The sequence below is a fragment of the Salmo salar genome, chromosome ssa02, assembly GCF_905237065.1.
Source record: "Salmo salar chromosome ssa02, Ssal_v3.1, whole genome shotgun sequence".
NCBI classification, from domain to species: domain Eukaryota; kingdom Metazoa; phylum Chordata; class Actinopteri; order Salmoniformes; family Salmonidae; genus Salmo; species Salmo salar.
Genome location: NC_059443.1, coordinates 16711227 through 16723489, shown reverse-complemented (window position 1 = coordinate 16723489; position 12263 = coordinate 16711227).

Genomic DNA, 12263 nt, shown 5'->3' with positions numbered 1-12263 from the left:
CTCAAGAGGCGGGTGGACAAACAAAAAAAACCAAATAAATTCTGACCAAATCCAAGCATTGATTATGCAAGAATGGGCTGCCATCAGTCAGGATGTGGCCCAGAAGTTAATTGACAGCATGCCAGGGCGGATTGCGGCGGTCTTGAAAAAGAAGTGTCAACACTGCAAATATTGACTCTTTGCATCAACTTCATGTAATTGTCAATAAAAGCCTTGGACACTTATGAAATGCTTGTAATTATACTTCAGTATTCCATAGTAACATCTGACAAAAATATCTAAAGACACGGAGGCAGCAGACTTTGTGAAAATTAATATTTGTGTCATTCTCAAAACTTTTGGCCACGACTGTACTCCGGGCAGAGCTACATGTAGTTGGTGGTAGTGTAACCAAGGTACTCCGGGCAGAGCAAAATGTAGTTGGTGGTAGAGTAACCACGGTACTCCAGGCAGAGCAAAATGTAGTTGGTGGTAGAGTAACCATGGTACTCCGGGCAGAGCAAAATGTAGTTGGTGGTAGTGTAACCACGGTACTCTGGGCAGAGCAAAATGTAGTTGGTGGTAGTGTAACCAAGGTACTCTGGGCAGAGCAAAATGTAGTTGGTGGTAGTGTAACTAAGGTACCAGAGCAAAATGTAGTTGGTGGTAGTGTAACCAAGGTACTCTGGGAAGAGCTACATGTAGTTGGTGGTAGTGTAACCAAGGTACTCTGGGCAGAGCAAAATGTAGTTGGTGGTAGAGTAACCATGGTAATCCGGGCAGAGCAAAATGTAGTTTGTGGTAGTGTAACCAAGGTACTCTGGGCAGAGCTACATGTACTTGGTGGTAGTGTAACCAAGGTACTCTGGGCAGAACAAAATGTAGTTGGTGGTAGTGCAACTAAGGTACTCCGGGCGGAGCAAAAAAGTTTGAGAACCACAGCACTAAAAAACTCATCTTTCCACTAGGTGGCGGTAAAGATTCATTATTACAGTAAGTTCTGCTCTGTAGTACGTTAGTGGCACAGGTCATTTAGGTTCCTGGGGCTTCAATAATCTCCTGGTTAGCTCCTTATTTGTAGTCTGTAATTAATGATATTACTCTATGTATTTCAGACATAAGATAGTTTTGGTTTCATGTATCAGCGGGTATATATACACTGAGAGTACAACACGTTAGGAACACCTGCTCTTTCCATGACATACACTGACCAGCTGAATCCAGCTGAATGGATTGATGTCACTTGTTAAATCCACTTCAATCAGAGACAGGTTCAAGAAGGATGGAACCTACAGTATGGGGATGAGGTAGGTAGATAGATGGGCTGTTTACAGATGGGCTATGTACAGGTGCAGTGATCTGTGAGCGGCTCAGACAGCTGGTGCTTAAAGCTATTGAGGGAGATATGAGTCTCCAGCTTCAGAGATTTTTGCAGTTCATTCCAGTCATTGGCAGCAGAGAACTGGAAGGAAAGACGACCAAAGGAGGAACTGGCTTTGGGGGTGACCAGTGAGATATACCTGCTGGAGCCCGTGCTACGAGTGGGTGCTGCTACGAGTGGGTGCTCACCAACAGTGAGCTGAGATAAGGCGGGGCTTTACCTAGCAGAGACTTGTAAATAACCTGTAGCCAGTGGGTTTGGAGATGAGTATGAAGCGAGGGCCAACCAACGAGAGCGTACAGGTCGCAATGGTGGGTAGTGTATGGGGCTTTGGTGACAAAACGGATGGCACTGTGATAGACTGCATCCAGTTTGTTGAGTAGAGTGTTGGTGGCTATTTTATAGATGACATCACCGAAGTCGAGGATCGGTAGGATGGTCAGTTTTACGAGGGTGTGTTTGGCAGCATGAGTGAAGGATGCTTTGTTGCGATATAGGAAGCCGATTCTAGATTTAATTTTCGATTGGAGATGCTTAATGTGAGTCTGGAAGGAGAGTTTACAGTCTAACCAGACACCCAGGTATTTGTAGTTGTCCACGTATTCTAAGTCAGAGCCGTCCAGAGTAGTGATGCTGGACGGGCGAGCAGGTGCGGGCAGTGATCGATTGAATAGCATGCATTTAGTTTTACCTGCGTTTAAAAGCAGTTGGAGGCCACGGAAGGAGAGTTGTATGGCATTGAAGCTCGTCTGAAGGTTAGTTAACACAGTGTCCAAAGAGGGGCCAGAAGTATACAGAATGGTGTCGTCTGCGTAGAGGTGTATCAGAGAATCACCAGCAGCAAGAGCAACATCATTGATGTATACAGAGAAGAGAGTCAGCCCGAGAATTGAACCCTGTGGCACACCCATAGAGACTGCCAGAGGTCCGGACAACTGGCCCTCCGATTTGTCACGCTGAACTCTATCAGAGAAGTAGTTGGTAAACCAGGCGAGGCAATCATTTGAGAAACCAAGGCTGTCGAGTCTGCCAATAAGAATGTGGTGATTGACAGAGTCAAAAGCCTTGGCCAGGTCGATGCATCCGGCTGCACAGTAATGTCTCTTATTGATGGTGGTTATGATGACGTTTAGGACCTTGAGCGTGGCTGAGGTGCACCCATGACCAGCTCTGAAACCAGATTGCATAGCGGAGAAGGTACGGTGGGATTCGAAATGGTCGGTAATCTGTTTGTTAACTTGGCTTTCGAAGACCTTAGAAAGACAGGGTAGGATAGATATAGGTCTGTAGCAGTTTGGGTCTAGAGTGTCACCCCCTTTGAAGAGGGGGATGACCGCGGCAGCTTTCCAATCTTTGGGAATCTCAGACAATACGAAAGAGAGGTTGAACAGGCTAGTAATAGGGGTTGCAACAATTTCTGCGGATAATTTTAGAAAGAGAGGGTCCAGATTGTCTAGCCCGGCTGATTTGTATGGGTCCAGATTTTGCCGCTCTTTCAGAACATCAGCTATCTGGATTTGGGTGAAGGAGAAATGGTGGGGGCTTTGGCGGGTGATTTAAGTGCCTTTGAATGGAGTATGGTAATAGGTGCCAGGCTCACCGGTTTGAGTGTGTCAAGAGCTGCAACGCTGCTGGGTTTTTCATGCTCAACAGTTTCAGGTGTATCAAGAATGGTCCACCACCCAAAGGACATCCAGCCAACTTGAAACAACTGTGGGAAGCATTGGAGTCAACATGGACCAGCAACCGTGTGGAACGATTTCGACACCTTGTAGAGTTCATGCCCCAACGAATTGAGGCTGTTCTGAGGGCAAAAGGCAGCTCAATATGAGGAAGGTGTTCCTAATGTTTTGTACACTCAGTGTATACCATATACAGTATATCATATCATGGTAGGTAGACCAACATTAGTCCCAGAGAAAGACATACACCTTATTTCCAGCATGGGTCCTCATAGACGTAGAGTAGTCCAAACTGTGTATGATTCACATGGTGGCCTCCCGAGTGGCGCAGCGGTCTAAGGCACTGCATCAGATCAAATGTTATTTGTCACAAACACATGTTTAGCAGATGTTATTGCAGGTGTAGCAAAATGCTTGTGTTCCTAGTTCCAACATTGCTGTAATATCTAACAATTCACAACACACACAATACACACAACCTAAAAGTAAAATAATGGAATTAAGGAATATACAGATCCGTCACTACAGATCCGGGTTCGACCAGGAGACCCATGAAGCGGCGCACAACTGGCCTAGCGTCGTCCAGGTTAGAGCAGGGTTTTGTCCTTGTCCCATCGCGCTCTAGTGACTCCTGTGGGGGAACGGGCGCATGAACGCTGACACGGTCGCCAGCTGTACGGTGTTTCCTCCGACACATTGGTGTGGCTGGCTTCCGGGTTAAGTGAGCAGTGCGGCTTGGCAGGGTCGTATTTCAGAGGTCCAAGAGACTCTCGACCTTCGCCTCTCCCGAGTCCGTATGGGAGTTGCAGCGATGGGACAGGACTGTAACTGCCAATTGGATATCACAAAATTGGGGAGAAAAGGGGGTAAACAATACAATTATTCACATGGTCCGACAAACACAGAGGAGAAAGAGTGGTACCTCTTAAGAATGTTTGAGATACTCATTGTTGCCCCTCCCATTTAAAACACACACACCTGAAATATTTCATTTATGGCAGAGCAAGATAGATCCACAATCAAACTCAAGACATTAGATTTTTTACAATCATTAATTGAAAGAAATTGCTATGTGTTCAGTAAATCTCAGCTTGACAGTCAAAGTTAGTATGAAGTCAATGTCAGCATGACAGTCAAAGTTAGAATGAAGTCAATGTCAGTATGACAGTCAAGGTTATTATGGGGTCAATGTCAGCATGACAGTCAATGTTATTATGAAGTCAATGTCAGTATGACAGTCAAGGGTATTATGGGGTCAATGTCAGCATGACAGTCAATGTTATTATGAGGTCAATGTCAGCATGACAGTCAATGTCAGCATGACAGTCAAGGTTATTATGAAGTCAATGTCAGTATTACAGTAAAGGTTATTATGTAGTCAATGTCAGTATTACAGTCAAGGTTATTATGGGCTCAATGTCAGTATGACAGTCAAGGTTATTATGGGGTCAATGTCAATATGACAGTCAAGGTTATTATGGGCTCAATGTCAGTATGACAGTCAAGGTTATTATGGGGTCAATGTCAATATGACAGTCAAGGTTATTATGGGGTCAATGTCAGTATGAGAGTCAAGGTTATTATGAAGTCAATGTCAGTATGACAGTTAAGGTTATTATGGAGTCAACGTCATTATGACAGTCAATGTCAGCATGATAGTCAAGATTATTATGAAGTCAATGTCAGTATGACAGTCAAGGTTATTATGGGGTCAATGTCAGTATTACAGTCAACGTTATTATGGGGTCAATGTCAGTATTACAGTCAAGATTATTATGGGGTCAATGTCAGTATTACAGTCAACGTTATTATGGGGTCAATGTCAGTATTACAGTCAAGGTTATTATGGGGTCAACGTCAGTATGACAGTCAAGGTTAATATCAAGTCAATGTCAGTATTACAGTCAAGGTTATTATGGGATCAATGTCAGTATGACAGTCGAGGTTATTACGAAGTCAATGTCAGTATGACAGTCAAAGTTATTATGGGGTCAATGACAGTATGACTGTCAAGGTTATTATGAAGTCAATGTCAGCATGACAGTCAAGGTTACTATGGGGTCAATGTTAGTATGACAGTCAAGGTTATTATGGAGTCAACGTCAGTATGACAGTCAATGTTATTATGAAGTCAAAATCAATATTACAGTCAAGGTTATAATGGAGTCAATGTCAGTATTACAGTCAACGTTATTATGGGGTCAATGTCAGTATTACAGTCAAGGTTATTATGGAGCCAATGTCAGTATGACAGTCAAGGTTATTATGGGGTCAATGTCAATATTACAGTCAACGTTATTATGGGGTCAATGTCAGTATTACAGTCAAGGTTATTATGGAGCCAATGTCAGTATGACAGTCAAGGTTATTATGGGGTCAATGTCAATATTACAGTCAAGGTTATTATGGAGTCAATGTCAGTATGATAGTAAAGGTTATTATGGGCTCAATGTCAGTATGACAGTCAAGGTTATTATGGAGTCATTGTCAGTATGACAGTCAAGGTTATTATGGGGTCAATGTCAATATGACAGTCAAGGTTATTATGGAGTCAACGTCAGTATGACAGTCAAGGTTATTATGAAGTCAATTTCAGTATTACAGTCAAGGTTATTATGGGATCTATGTCAGTATTACAGTCAAGGTGTCACGTCCTGACCAGTTTAGGTATTATTTGTATTGTAGTTTGGTCAGGACGTGGCAGAGGGTATTTGTTTTGGTTGGTTCGGGGTGGTTGGTTGTGTTTAGGGTGTGTGATTTGTTAGTTCTGGGTGTTGGTTATGTTCTAGGTTGTATTTTCTACGTTCTGTCTAGTTTAGTTTTTCTATGTTTAGGTTTGGGTGTGGACTCTCAATTGGAGGCAGGTGTTTCTATTTTCCTCTGATTGAGAGTCCTATATATAGGTATGTGTTTGGGGTTGTTAATTGTGGGTAGTTGTATTTTGTACTGCTAGTTGTCCTTGCCTGTGAAACTGTCGTCTGTCGTTCTCTTTGTTTATTGTTTTCCGTGTTCACATTTACTTAATAAATAATAATGATGAACATGCAACCCGCTGCGCCTTGGTCCTCTCTACACAACGACACCCGTGACAGAACTACCCACCACAAACGGACCAAGCAGCGGAGGAAGGAGCGACAACAGGTGGAATATCGTGAGTCATGGACTTGGGAGGAGATTCTGGGCGGAGAGGGCCCATGGAGGAAGTCTGGGGAGGACCGGAATCGCTACTGGGGAACACGGCTGGCGAAGAAGCCGGAGAGGCAACCCCAATCATTTTTTTGGGGGGGCACACGGGTAGGTTGGCTGGGTGAGGATTAAGTCCCAAGCCAAATCCCCGTGTTTTTTCCAAACAACCATTGACTGGACAGGTCCCGTGCTTTGGGGTGATGGGTGCTGTGACGAGGCCAGGTATTTTCAGGCCGGTATGCGCAGTACCAGCGCCCCGAATGTGCCAGGGGAAAGTGAGCATCCAGCCAGTAGGGGTGATGCCAGTCCTGCGCTCGAGACCGCCAGTGCGCCTCTACGGTCCAGTGTTTCCCGCTACACGCACTAGCCTTGAGGTGCGTGTCTCCAGGCTGGCACGTCCAGTACCAGCACCACGCATCAGGCTTCCAGTGCGTCAGCCCACTCCAACTCGGCCGGTTCCTGCTCCCCGCATTAGCCCTGAGGTGCGTGTCCCAAGGCTGGTACCTCCACTACCAGCCCCACGCATAAGGCTTCCAGTGCGTCAGACGAGGCCCGAGTGTCCGGCAACAGTACCTCGTCCAGAGTGTCCGGTTATAGTCAAGGTTATTATGAAGTCATTCAGTATTACTGTCAAGGTTATTATGGGGTCAATGTCAGTATTGCAGTCAAGGTTATTATGGGGTCAATGTCAGTATTGCAGTCAAGGTTATTATGGGGTCAATGTCAGTATGACAGTGAAGGTTATTATGGGCTCAATGTCAGTATGACAGTCAAGGTTATTATGGGCTCAATGTCAGTATGACAGTCAAGGTTATTATGGAGTCAGTTGTAAATGAGAACTTGTTCTCAACTGGCCTACCTGGTTAAATAAGGTGAAATAAAAAATCTAAAAATAATGTCAGTATTACAGTCAATGTTAGGTATTTGGAATATGACCTTATGGCTGTCTTTACATTAACAAAATGTGTGAAGTAAAATGGGCCTCTGTTCGTCATCAGAAACTTTTCTGTTAAAAGGGTTTAATTTTCGATTTGTCTATTAAACACAACAAAAATGTCTGTTAGATGAATTCTTGCAGGGGCATGTGGTGTTAGAGAGCAGAGAAATGGCCTGGTCCTCTGGCAGCTATCACCAGGGGAAGCCCCAGAGACAGAGTACAACTGCTTGTTTTTATCCCTGCTCTCCCTCCACCTGCTCTGCCTGTTGTTATGGAAACGGCCTGTATGTGAGTGAAGGGGAATTTTCTGTCTGCTTCCCTGAGCTGAGGCAGTGTTTTTGCTACAGAGTTATGACCTCACTGTACATTTATCTGCAAGACTCCTTCTTATGGACATCCAAGAACAGGACGGGGTGTGGACTCTGAATACTTCATCGGTTCTGGACATAAAATGACAAACAGCCAACCATCCTCACTACAGCCACATCTTCATATGGGATGCATGAGAGTTGGCAGCCCTGGGATGGTGTAAGACTGATCACGTTCTTCTTCGTTAGTTTACAATAACTGCTCTACACAGGAAGGATGTGTTTTTTATGAAGAACATGTGAAACCAAAGAAAAAGCCTTTACCCACCCTGGATATGTGTATGTTATGTTTATCTGATCCTGCCACATTGCTAGGCAACAGTGACTTTAATCACTATTCCATACATCTGCTGTGTAAGGGGAGGTGGACTCTGAGTCAGCAAAAGCTAACGTCAGGTCAGATATTTATTGTGCATTGTGTAAAAGCTTTATCACATGCAACCGGTTCCAGTTTTCAAATATAACTGTCTCTAGTCTTTGACTCCTGACTCCTGCCTGCTGTGCTCTAGGCCTACTCCTGCCAGTACCATTCTCCTGGCCTGTCTCTAGTCTTTGACTCCTGACTCCTGCTGTGTTCCAGGCCTACTCCTGCCAGTACCATTCTCCTGGCCTGTCTCTAGTCTTTGACTCCTGACTCCTGCCTGCTGTGCTCCAGGCCTACTCCTGCCAGTACCATTCTCCTGGCCTGTCTCTTCTCCTGTCCTCCCTGCCTTACTACATTAGAGTCAAGGAGTGAGCATTGACATGGCATGGGCACAACTTTCCATATACCCCACTGCTCTCACTATAGAGATACATGTTTAATAGGATCTCTGGGGCTCTGACACTCTGGGTGGTGTTCCACAGTCCTGACATACTGTAAGAGGACACTAACCTTGGATCAGGTCTTATTTTATGGTCATTTAGTAACCATTTCTACTGAGGTTTGTTTATACAGAAACAGCCTGTGTGTGAGTGTGAAGGGGAAGTATTTCTCTGAGCTGCGGTCCACAACCAGACATGTTTGTTTTTGCTGCTTTTACTATCATGAGGCACACGCCCGCACTAGCTGCTGCAATATCATGCCTCCAGAGAGCGGGAAAAGTTTATGGAGCTTCAAACTTTAGTAGCCTACTGTACAACTTGAGGCCTGTATACTTTCACTTGGGTTAGTCACGTCACACACACTTACACCAAAGAAACTTGACTACGAGTCAGGGTTGCCAGGTCTAACTAAAATGTCTAGCACAATGACCACTCAAAACCCACCCAAAAGGCCTGAAAACTAGCCCACATTTTTTGGGTTCACAGCAATTGGAGTTGCCACATGTATACAATAAACCCTTTTCCCATAATGTTATCGAGCCAATTAAGAAGAAATATCACCATAACTTGTAATGACATTAAATTTGGTTTCCATCAAAATAATAATTATTGCAAACTGTGACATGACGTGATAAACTAATTTGAATATGTATCAAGGGAAAATAAAATTTGACGTTTTTAAATTTGTCAGATCCTTTTCCATCAATGGATATCGATATAACTTGTTTGACTGCTATGATTAAGCAATAACGCATGAGGGGGGGTATGGTATATGGCCAATATACCACGGCTAAGGGCTGCTCTTAAGCATTACGCAACGCAGAGTGCTTGGATACAGCCATTTGCTGTGGCATTTTGCCCATATACCACAACCCCCCAGGTGTTCCTTATTGCTATTATAAACTGGTTACCAATGTAAAAAAAATAAAAAAATGTCATACCCATGGTGTATGGTCTGATATACCAGGGCTTTCAGCCAATCAGCATTCAGGGCTTGAAGCAAGTTTATAATTGTAAATAAATCCCTTTTGCGCATGTGCATAACTATAGATAAATCCGACAGGATAGTTTGAGTGATGAAAATTGAACAGAGGATCTCGAAATCTCTGAGAAAGAAACACTTGGACAAGCTCAAAAAACAAATGTTAGGCTATTTTATGGCAATTGTGACATTATTATGTGCCATGTGTTAAGACTACAAACAGTTATAAATGGCTCATTTCAATAGGCATATGTAACGGCTGTCTTCTGTAGAAATGGACCAAGGCGCAGCAGGTATGTGAATACTCATCTTTAATTAAAATAAAGGAGTAAAGCATCCACTTAACAATTCAAACAAAGTAACAACAGCTACAGTTCTGCAGGCTAGAAACGCAGTGCAAAAAACAACTACCCACGAAAACCAAACAAACACACACCTACTTATGGGACTCCCAATCAGAGGCAACAAGAAACACCTGCCTCCAATTGAGAGTCCAGCACCCAAAACTACACATAGAAAAACAAACCTAGAACGTATACCAAACTAATACACCCCACTACACCACACACAAAAACCCATAATACAAAACAAATATACCTCTGCCACGTCCTGACCAAATATAATAGAAATAATACCTAAATATTGGTCAGGACGTGACAGCATAGGCCACGGACTAAGATCTGAGTTTAAGATTGTAATTCAACTTTGCCATGGTTTTCTTAGATGCAAGTAGCCTATAAACACAAATGCTTCGTTTGTAAATTATGGAGTTTGGAGTTTGCCCCTGGAAATCTGTAAATAAATAAAAAACAAGAAAATGTTGCCATCTGATTTGTTTAATATTGGGAATTTGAAATTAATTATACTTTTACTTTCAATACTTAAGTTTCAAAAGTAAATGTAATTGCTAAAATATACTTAAGTATTGAAAGTAAATGTAATTGCTAAAACATTAAAACCAAATACTTTCAGACTTTTACTCAAGTTGTATTTTACTAGGAAACTTTCACTTTTATTTGAGCACTTTTCTATAAAGGTAACTTAACTTTTACTCAAGTATGACAATTGGGTACTTTTTCCACCACTTTTTCCACCACTGTATATATAACTTTCATTTTTCTTTATTTTTAAGAGAAATGCTATGGCGTTCGTGGTGCAACATAGATCTCGCCATCTGCGACCAATACATTTTTACCTGCGACATTGTTTTCAACGTATATCAATGTTCGTGAAAATGACGAACATGGCAACTCTACTATGAGTTGTATTTCGTCATGCCGCAGACCATATTAAGAAATCGCATGATATCATTCAGGTCACCCCACCGTGAAAAAATCGATCACAACACCGCCTACCAAAGGGCTGTTAGGCTCGATTCTTCACGGCTGACGCCACATACCTAAACTATATCGCCGTCTCGGTTAGTTAAAATGATTATTCCGACAACTTCTGGCTCTGACATGTTGTGGAAACTGAACAGCGCGTACAGTAAGTGGAAATTTTACAGTATGGCGATACATTTTTGCATGCAACTTTTACCCTTGTTGCAATGTGACGACAGTCACTATAAACCACTGTGTGTGTTCTTTCTCAGCTGTTTCCGCATCTGTAGGTTATTGGGTGTGTGCGCATTGTAAACTGCTTAACGTTACATGTATATTACACACTTATTGAATTGTATCAGATTTTATCAACGTATTTGTATAAACGTGATGATATGGGTTTTAAAGTGTATGTTAGAACCACCGCACATTTAAAAAAATGTGTTTTTAGGACTACCGGTATTTCATAAATTGGGAGGAACGTGCCTTTTTTGTAACTGACCATTCAATTTTAAAACAAAGCTACCAATAGGTAACGCATCCATACTGGACACGATCGCCTAGCCATTGAATGGGGCGAAATAGGCTCCTCCACGTAGGCTGATCTGTGCCTTACAGTAGCAGGTACCATGCTAGTACCAAGCAAGCAAATCCAAGTCTATGGGGGGAATCCCCATCAGCCGGTCCAAACAAGCATGATCCGGTTTAAAAGCCAAGGTGCACCATCTTGTGTGTGGAGAGTGGAGACAGTTACAGTATATAGGCGTAGTGGAGCATATGAGAGGAACTCAGACACAATTCAAGCATATTGATGGTATGTTTGATCACTTTCCCCAATCTCCTCCCAACACAATAACACTCCAATTCCACAAACAATTTAGTCTGCTGTTCAGTTTTTTTTACATGCTGCATGTCTCCAGCAATGCACAGACACATTGTGCCTGTGCTGTGTGTGGTGAGATTTCCTGCTTTGATTTAGCTTTCGCAATAACCTAACTTGATGCAACACTGACAAAATAAAATGTTGTGATTGATGGAGTAAATTTGTAACTGAGTTCTCTCTTTTTCACACAGTCCTAGTGGTGTGTCTGCTGTCTGTTGTAGACACTCACAACATTAACTGTAAGGTGATCCAACATCCTAACTATACAACGACCTATGACCTCCATGAACTACCTGAATCTCCGCCTTCGGCCAATTGCGAGACCCAGTGGTTGGATGAAAACGTGAGTGACAGCAGAAGCTACTTACAATATGACGACTCATTAAGGAGTGGTAAAATGTTCAAGTAAAATGGTTGGTAAAATGTTCAAGTAATTGAAAGCCTGGTTCTAAAGAGCTTCAGCCTTCTGCTCCAGCACAGCATAAACATCGCCCACCTGATTCAACTAATCATGGTCTTGATGAGTAATGCAGTGTGTTAATGCTGAGCTTGAACAAAAGCCTGCACACCCAGTAGTTCTTTAGGACCAGGAGTTGGGAAACACTGAACTACAGTACTTTATGTTAAACCTCTGACTTATGTTGTCTATTTTACTTTATTTAGATGACTGTTCTTGCCAATGACAAAGAGATGGACGAAAACCGTACTTTGGCTCAGACCAGTCACTCCATCACTATCT